Source organism: Microtus ochrogaster, linkage group LG12 (assembly GCF_000317375.1).
Source record: "Microtus ochrogaster isolate Prairie Vole_2 linkage group LG12, MicOch1.0, whole genome shotgun sequence".
Classification (NCBI taxonomy): domain Eukaryota; kingdom Metazoa; phylum Chordata; class Mammalia; order Rodentia; family Cricetidae; genus Microtus; species Microtus ochrogaster.
The window spans coordinates 4,845,002-4,854,890 of NC_022036.1; the positions used below are offsets into that span (position 1 = coordinate 4,845,002).

General features: G+C 45.3%; 1 protein-coding gene across 3 annotated transcripts in view; it reads right to left on the reverse strand.

The window, feature by feature from the left end:
* Positions 1–9,690, reverse strand: part of Zyx (zyxin) — a 38,152-nt gene extending 28,462 nt beyond the window's left edge. Inside the window, exon 1 of one of the 3 annotated variants that reach the window (XM_005363821.2) lies at positions 9,625–9,690. The gene's annotated coding sequence lies outside the window, so the exon portion shown is untranslated. The remainder of the gene's footprint in view (positions 1–9,624) is intronic. The other 2 variants (XM_013352475.2, XM_026787562.1) reach the window with 2 other exon arrangements.
* Between the last annotated feature and the right edge of the window lie 199 nt (positions 9,691–9,889).

Below are 9,889 nucleotides of genomic sequence, written 5' to 3' on the forward strand. Positions count from 1 at the left end.
CAGCAATAAGCAGTTGGATTCAGGCACCTTCTAGCTGGGTAGCTGTAGGAGTCAGAGGTGGACTTTGTCTTTGAAAAGATAGCAAGGACATTATTTCCACTTCTAATGTTCAGCAATAAGCAGTTGACACCGTGTGTTTGTTGTACTTATGTTGCTTTGTTTTCTCATTATTGCATGAGCTTTTGTTTGTCTGAAACAGGGTGACCTTTCCATGAGGCCCAGGATGGTCTCAAATGCACTATGTAGCCTTGGTTGACCAAGGTTGACCTTGAATTCGGGCTTCTCCAGCTTCATTTCCATTTCCCAAGGGCTGGGATTACAAGTATGCACAACTACAACCAAGCATAGCTCTTCCTTTTGTTTGTTTTTCACGTGTATGGATACTTTTGGCCTACATTTATGTCTGTGCGCCATCTGAGTGCAGTGTCTGTTGAGGCTAGAGGATGGCCCAAAGATTCTCTATGATTAAAGTTGCAGATGGTGGTAAGCCATCATGTGGCTACTGGGAATCAAACCTGGGTCCTCTGGAAGATCAATCAGTGTAGGAGGCCCTCTATCTATATGTTGCTTTCACTGGTTAATAAAGGAACTGCTTTGGGCCTACAGAAGAGCTATAGGAGAACAGAGCTAGGTGGGAAAACTAAACGGAATGCTGGGAAGAAGAGGCAAAGGAGACGCCATGGATACGCCAGAGATAGACACTGGGAATTTTACCTGGTAAGCCACTGCCACATGACGATACACAAATTAATAGAAATGGGTTAAATTAATATAACAATTAGCCAATAAGAAACTAGAGCTAATGGACCAAGTAGTGATTTAATTAATATAGTTTCTGTGTAGTTATTTCAGGGCTAAGCTAGCCGGGCAACCAGAATGAACAAGCAGACCCTCCTCCTACAAACCAGTGCTATTAACTGCTAAACCATCTCTCCAGCCCTTGTTGGTTGGATTTTTATCAAAACATGACCTTTCTGAGGAGCTCAGGCTGGCCTGGAATTTACCATATGGGTCCAAGCTGGCTTTAGATTCACCACAATTCTTCTGACTCTGCCTCCTGAATACTAGGATTAGAGTCATGCACCACCATACTCAGCTCTCACTGTTCTTTAAATTGTCAAAAATAAAGGCCTGTGCACCCCTTCTCTGGACACAGCAGGCTTGCTTAAAGTAGGACGTAATGGGAAGGAGCCACATATATCCATCATGTAAGCAGGAGTGTCAGGCAGGTGGATTTTGCAGCAGATCCTCATCTGAACAAGCATTTAAAGGGGATCTGTCCTGAGATTATAATATACTTTTAAAAAAAAAGAAAAAGAAAACTGGCATTGGCTACCTGTGAGAGGGAAGACAGACAGTAAGTAATTCTATCCAGCAAGCTTATCAGCACCAGGCAGGGGTATCTTCCCCAGAGTAGCCCACATGAAAATAAGGGAGGGCTCTGGGGTACCCCAGAGGAACCTGTATGAAAATGAGGACTCAGGGGTCCCCCAGAGGAGGTGGCAAGACTCCAGAGCATAAAAGACTATTTGGTGCTCCCTTCCCCAACTGTACAAGAACTGAATCTGCTGTGGTGAGAAGCCAGAGTTTCAGTTCGAAGATCTATTTGTGTTCCGTGGAAGATGGGGCATGGCACCATCAGGAGGGTTCCTAAGGCTGGAATAGGCAGCTGCTCTCTGAGCTACAGACCAGCTCCTTCTTCTCTGCCCTTCTTGGGTTTATAGTAGTTGACTGCTTCCTCAGTTTCAGAAAATCCCATCTCTTCAATTTGCACATTCCTCTCCTCTGACTTCTGAATGCCTAGATATGAGGGACCACTTTAGCATCCTACCTGGTCTGCTACAGCTTGGGACCTAGGTACCACGATAACATCCTTACAGCCCTGTGTGAACTCTGGGACCTTACAGGAAGGAGCAAGAAGACCCTTGGTGAGAGAAACGAGCTCCATTCATCCCAGAGCTCTTGGGCTGGCCTTACTGGTGGGGGTGGGGGGGAGTGTAGATAGTGTCTTCATCTACTTTCTGTTCTAGCACAATTTGTTCTGCCCACCTGATGCTGGGTACTGTACAAGGAAATGGTTAATTTTGCGCATGACTTTAGAGAGAAATAAGCATATGTTTTGAGTAGTCCCCTCATGTTCAGCATAACTGGTACATGACAACACATAGCAAAACTTCATGTGAGCAATGAAGGGGGAAGAAAGAGGTCAAAAGTGAGTGTTACACTTTATAACTACCCACCCAACACCGAGTTCAGTCCTGAGAGCCCTAGCTCTCCTCATAGAAGGGCACTGAGCCCTTCTGAGGACACTTCCCTCAATGATCTAATTTCCTCCCACTAGGCTCCACCCTTTAAAGGATCCACCATCTCTCAGTACTGTTAGAGTAGGAAAGAAACTTCCAGCCCATGGGTGTTTAAGGGGACGAACTATAAGCAAGCTGGAGCAGATGGAACCTTCAAATCAGAAGTAATTCTCTACCGAGCTTTCCCACGCATCCACTTAAGCACACAAACAGGTAAATCCATCTCTTTGATCTGAAGCACAGCCTCGTGAGCGTGTCCTGGAAGCATACACCTGTGCACCAGCCTCTGCTGAACAGATTCATAGGATCCTATGTGCAGTGATTTGAAAGAAAATGGCCCCCAAAGGAAGTGGCACTATTAGGAGGTGTGGCCTTGTTGGACAAACTGTGTCACTGTAGGGGAGGACTTTGTAGTCTTTTTCTTAAGCTTCACTCAGTGTGACAGTCAACTTCCTGTTGCCTTCTGGTCAAGATGAGGCCAGCACCACGTCTGTCTTCCTACACACCACCAGGCTCCCCGTCATGACGATAATGGACTGAACCTCTGAAATTGTAAGTGATCCTCCTCAATTAAATGTTTTCATTTATAAGAGTTGCCGTGGTCATGGTGTGTCTTCACAGCAATAAAAACCCAAACTAAGACACTATGTATGTGATGTGGATTTGGTGAGGCTGACTTACTAGTGGTATCTGTTACTTTTCTCTTAGCTGAGACAAAATACCTGGAGAAATTAAAGGAAGGCTCATAACTTGAGGCTGTACTTGAGGCATAACTTGAGGCATAACTTGAGGCATCATGGCAGGAAGGCCTCACTACAGAAGTGGGAGGCAGCTGGCTGCACTCCTCAGGAAGCAGAGCATGGTGGATGCCAGTGCTCTGCTTGCTTTCTCTCTTTTTCATTCGGTCCACAGCCTCAGGCCGTGGGACGGTGCCACTCACATTCAGTGTGTATCTTCTCTTATATCTCTGGAAACACCCTCAGGGGCACATCCAGAAATATGTCTTCTATTCAGTTCTAAATATAGTCACGTTCACAGCGAAGATTAACCATCACACCCAGGACAGAGACCTTTTCACACAGATGTGTGGCTGGGAAGAGCACCGAAGAGAGTCCGTGCCCGCCCTGAGCCATGGCAGTTAGCTTCCTTCTCTGACTAGACGTGGGGATGAACCTAGCTTAGGGCTGCAAACTTTTCAAAGGCTTCAAAACTGCAGAAAATTAGCAGTCTGTCTTGGCCTAAAGGGTTCATTCTTCCTCACTGTCGAGAAGATCAGAGATTAATCAGTTCAGGCCTTTCTGTCTCTAGCGCCAACAGACGACAGGAAGGTGGCCCATGCCGTATTATAGAGCTCACTGTCTAGAGCTGTCCTTTGTCTTGCCCAGAGTAGGACCCTCCTCCAGTACAGAGGCTGGGACTCTCATCTATTGATTGTCCTGAGGACTTAGTTGCAGGTGGAAGTGGGAGAAAGCAAGCTCCACACACCATGGGGGAGGAGGATTACTATAACCTCAAAGCCAGACTGAACTACACCAAAAATTTCAGACTATGCTGTGCTGTAGTGAGAGTCTGTGTATCAACCCTCCTTCCCAAAAAAAGCGCAAAATTTATAAAATAAATATGTCTTCATTGCCAGCTCTCAGACTCGGTGATTTCCACTCAGACAAGGTTGTTCCACGTCACCATTCCCATCTCCAGTGCCTTAAGCAAACCGCTTGCACTAAAGCTGACTCAGAAAGCAGATTTTCTGAACCTCTTCCTTGATGCCCAAGATACAAACTCTTTTCGTAGATGGTAACAGGGATGTGAGTCATGAGTCCTGTACAGCAGCACCCGAGATTTCTTGCCACAAGCCTCCGTGAGGAAACGTGATTGCTTTTCTATTTCAGAGATTAGAAATCTAGGTAATTGCATCCCCTCTTAGCTTATGAGCACACCTTAATTCAAGAAAGCCAGGAGTGAGAGGATGTTTATCAACTAAAATTTCCTTAACGAAGTAACACCTTTTATTTATTTTAATTGAAAAATAAAAACTCGGATACATCCTGTTTTTCCTTTCCTCTAATTCCTCCCAGATCCTCCCCACTTCCCTACCCACTCAGTTAAACTATTTTTTTTCTTTTTGGGGGAGAGCATAATGTAGTTAACATCATTTCCCCGTCCTCCCTCCAAGCCATATACCCATCCTTGCTACCCATTCTTTCAAATTCATGAACTCTTTTTTCATTAATTGTTGCTACATGCATATATGTTTAAGTATATACATGTGTATTCTTAATATAACCTGCTCAGTTTGCATAATGTTATGAGTAATTCTGTTTATTAATTTATACTAATTATTTAAAAGCAAATGAAGCCACACATAACCAAAACTCTTTCCTACAATACTAGGGTGGGTTTTCCATCTGAGATTGATCATGTAACCTCTGGCTTCTTTTCTTCTAGCTGTATAATCTTGGAGATAAGAAAGTCAACTGAAGGGTTTGGGAAGATAGTTCGAGGAGTAAAGTATCTGCTGTGCAAATGTGAGGGCCTGACTTCAGATTCCCAGCTCCCACAGAAAATGTGGGTGTGATGGTGTGCATCTGGAACCCTGGCATTGCTGGGGAAGACTCTGAGGCAGATGGAGACAGATCTCCAGAACTCTCTGCCCAGTCTACCCAATCAGTGAGTATCTCCTTTATGGAGAGACCTTGCCTTAAAAGCGAGGTTGAAGAGCAGGAGAGATGGCTCAATGGTTAAGAGCATTGACTGCTCTTCCAGAAGACCTTGGTTCAATTCCAAGTACCCACATGATGTCTCATGACTGACTGCAACTCCAGTTCCAGGGGATCTGACACCCTCTTCTTGCTCCTGCAGGCAGTAGGCAATCAAAGTGCACACAGGAAAACACTCATAGCCATAAAACAAACACTGAAGAGAAGATAAGGTGGAGAGCAATAGTGAAGACATCCCACATTGACTCTTGTCCATGGACACACACAAATATGACACTAGACACAAGGGTCTCAGACGCAAGGCTGCCATTAGGGCTTTAGTAAGTAGAGACTGAAAAGTCTTTTCCATCTGCCACGTGATATTTGTGTATCATCTTTTCCCCTCTACCACTCCCATGCCCTGATTCTCAGCTTGTCTTCTGCTTTCCAGAAAGAGATGCCATCAGACAGGAATCCCTCATCTTCCTAATCCTGAAGCCACATGACCCGCCAGCAATGGCCCATTCTCCTCTGCTGGGGTGAAGGAGCATAGCAGCAGGTTCCCTGTGTCTGAGCCTTCACCCACATTGTTTACCTTCCCAGGTATCATACCTGAGAATGAATCATACCTGGGAACAGAATCATACCTGTTCTTGAACTTTGAACCCAGCTGGAACTTCTCTTAGCCCTTTTTCTTAGTCTGATGTCTCCCATTAAAAACAAAACCCTCAGATCACAGAGCTGCAAGGCACTCTCTATTCGCTGAGGAACACCACAGGGCTGGGCAGTGGGGCAGGGGAGTATGTGTGTACTGTGTATGGTGGGAACTGTTTGCCCTCCCGACGAAAGGAAGCACACACCACCGATCTCTGGAAAATCCCAGTATGTTACTTGGTAATTCCATTGGTGACTTTTACCCCCAAAGAATGAGAGAATCCTCCACTGTACATTTATTTAGAGTTCAGGAGACTTGAAGTATTTTTTAAAACCCTCGATCCCTAATATAGTAACATAAATTCTTTCTTTGTCTGTTTGAGATAGGGTTTCATATAGCCCAGACAACCTTGAACTTGCTCTATAGCCAAGGCTGACCTTGAATTTCTGATCCTCTTGTCTTCCAGTGAAATGGTATTAGAGGCCTTTGCCACCATATCCAGCATCAAATACTGTGAAAGAGTGGCCTTGAAGCCTTCAAGAGCTGGAGATGAGGCGTTCCATGAAACACTGCCTCCCATGGCTGATGGAATCATGAACACACAGCATACGGATACCCAGAAAAGACTGGCCCTTCAGCATTCCGTTGCAGACAGGAAAGTGACCTGCAAGGCCCTTCCTGTGGAGCTGCTGACTGCTAATGGTTAGCAGATTGGGGAACGGGGTGCCACTTTCTTCAGTGGTAGAACCACTGGGATTCTGAGGAGAAGAAGAGGGGGTTCACAAGGAAGGGAGAGGGGTAACAGAGGGTAATGGGAGCTAAATGTAAGCACAATACACTGCATATCTATACAAAACTCTCAAAAAATAAATATCATTGGTCTAACTAAAACAAAACTGGGGCTTCGTACATGCCAGGCAAGTGTTCTACCACTGAGTCCTATCCCTAACCTCGTTGCTTCTCAGTGAGATCATTAATACCAAGTGTAAAAGCAGAGTCGATTTTAAATAATTTTTAAAATAATTTAAAAGAAGTGGTGACTATAAAGAATACCATAGGAAAAAAAAATCTCCATGCCTGTTTTGTAATATAAGCATCTGTGATTTCGAGAGGCTATGGAGATGAACTACCTGTAACACTACTGTGGCCTGTGGCCTATATGTGTAGCTCAAGTAAATGAAGAATTCAGCTACCTGCTAGTGATGTAAATATAGTTTCTTCCCAGACAAGGTTATGGATTTTTTTTTTAATTCTGCACATAGATCCTAGGTCAAGAATCTGCATAATACACAGTACGGTCCCACAACTTAATTGTGTCCTTCTGCCCAAGAACTGCCCCGAGGTGACACAGCATGCACTAGTAAAGAGAAGGGAAGACATGGTTTTTCACCTTGGGATTGTGTCCCAAAGGGAACTAGTTAGGAAGTGCCATAAGGGGGCATTCTGCCAAAGGCTTGTATTTGAAGATTTTGGAAATGAATCAGTTAATGTGTTTTGTTGAGAGCTAAACAGTAATCTTTGGTTAGGTTGGAGCTGTTTAAATCATGAGCTTTCCTCAGGAAATTCTATCAGAAAGACTGATCTCAGGAAGACAGGAAGGACATGGATGTATTATAAATGAAAACTAAAAATTATAATTTTACATTATAGCCTGTGTTTTAATATTATTAAAATCTGTTATGAATGATTTCCCATGAAACTAATGTAGTTATGAAACATTATTAAGGGTCATATATTATTTTATTACAGATACACACCACAATTACCTAGTTAGTCTCAGGCATAATGTAAGTTGTGCTGTAAGAGATACAGGTTAAATGTTTATTCATTGTTGCGGGAGGTCCTCCCGCAACAATTCATATTGTATTTTTATTTCCTCTGAATATTTTATAAGAAGAATAACTGTATAATTTACAACAAGAACAAGGTATATGTTAAGGATTTAAGGATTGTGTGTGAATGCTAGTTTTTTTTTTCTTCTTTTGTCAACTTGGCATAAGCTAGAGTCATCTGAGAAGAAGAAACCCCAACTGAGAAGATACCTCCCTCATACTGACCTGTAGGCAAGTCTCAGGTACCCAGCACACTGTGGGTGGTGCCACTTCTGGGCAGGTAGGTGGCCCCAGGTTATCTGAGAAAGCAGGCTGAGCAAGTCATAGGAGCAAATCAGTGAGCAGTATTCTTCCATGGCCTCCCCTTTAGCTCCTGCCTTGATGTTGCCTTAAGCTTTCGCCCAGGCTTTCCTGGATGATGGACTACAACCTGTGAGGTGAAATAAACTCTCACGCTGGTTTCAGTTATTGTGTTTATCACAGCAGTAGACAGCAAACCAGGACAGGATGCCTTCCCGGGATCTGAACCCAGAGCAAGTGCTCACTGGCCCTTCTGAATGTTCAATCTTTCTACTAGTTCTCCTGAATAACTTGTGTTAAGGTGTGAATAGTGTGTGTGTGTGTGTGTGTGTGTGTGTGTGCGCGCACGCACGCGTGTGTAAAAGCAGATGCAATTTTAAATATGCATGCATGCATACATACATATATGATCAGTACTGTCAAATTGCCTTCCAGGAAGCTTGTTTCCATTATGAAAACTGAACATTTAAGCCCTGGCTCAAAAGACGCAGAGAACGGGAGAGGACATGTGAGAAGCCACTGTCCTCACAGAGATCAGAAGGCAGCTGTCCAGAACCAACCCCTCTGCCCCAGCAGTTCTTGTGTTCTAAATCCACCTTCAAGATCTGCAGTTAGTGTCCCTGCCTGATAGCTTACAAGTGATCCTTCGAATCCAGGACTTGGGCTTAATCCCTGAATTCATATGTTAATGGTATTTGCAGACAGGGTCTTAGAGAGTAATAAGGATTAGATGAGGTCCCAGGGGTTGGCACTAGTGGCTTTATCAGAGAAAGGTGACACTAACATATTTATCCTGTCTCACCATATGATATGATGTCCTCTGAGTGTTACAATTCATCAAGGCCCTGACCACACACACTTGCAGCAGTGGCCTTCCCAGCCTCCAAACTTATAGTCTTTATAAACTTCCTGTCTCAAGCATTTTGTTATGGCACCAGAAAATGAACAAAAGTATCCTCCCCCACATATTCATCCGGGATTTCATAGGATGTCACTCCTCAGTCATAATCTAAATGTCACAAACTTACATCTATAAGACTTATCCTTTCTGCTTCAAGCCCACAAAGGCACCTACCCCGTTTGTCCTCTCCCTCTCTAGACCCAGGAAGGATACAAAAGCTACGGATTTGTATTCTGAATTAGCATTTGCTTCTGTTCAGTGGTACCACCCAGACCGACCTCTTGCGGTTACTGGTTTCGCTAAGACGAAAGGGTCTCCTTGTCCTTTCTAATGTGTCTTTTAGACTCTTTCTGCCAGTAGTAATAGTGCCCCCTTTGACTCTCTCTTCTTTCCCATAGAGTCCGTGGTGTAGTGCTGACCCTTCTCGGCAGGGGGCAGTATTCTTCCTTTGCTGCTTCTGGACATTCACATAAGGCTCAGAAAAGTTATATCTGGTTTAAAACCATGTCTTGTTGCCGGTTTCGAGTACCGATATTTTCACTTCTCCATAGCGGCAATAAAATTATTTCCATTCACCTCCTATCTCCACCCAGGCCTAGAACTAGAATACCTGCTCCAGCCCCACACCCATCCCAGAACAGCTAGAGGACAGAGAAGCATCTCGCAAACATCCACTGGCAAAGACTTTACGATCTGTTTGGGTGGGCAAAGCAACGCACGTGAAACGCAGGGCAACCAGAACAGCATCCAATCCCGATTCGTGCGTCCCAGAAGCAGCCGCAGAAAGAAAACAAGTGTTTGCGGAATTTGGTACCCAACGCTATTCAGCAGGCTGTCTGTCCTCTCATCTCCGCCCCACTTTCTCTAGTGGCCTTCTCACCCCGCAGCCCTCTAAGTCCATCGAGCAGATGCTATGGGTGGGCCCTCGGTTCCTGACCTGGCTCCTGAGACCCAAGCTGGTTATTATCGACTCTCCATCAGCATCTCCTGGGAGCACACAAGCGGGGATGGGCGAGGAGCCCAGGGTGGGGGCTGCGAAGGACAGGCGGAGGGACGCGGCGAGGGGCGTTGGGAGCATCGCCGGTCGGGGGCAGGGCGGGGAGGCGCCGCGCGCAGCCAATCCCCAAGCAGCCCCCTCCACGGCCGCCGAAAGCCGAGCGGGGCGGGGGAGCCAGGCGGTGGCGGCGGCGGCAGCGGCGGCG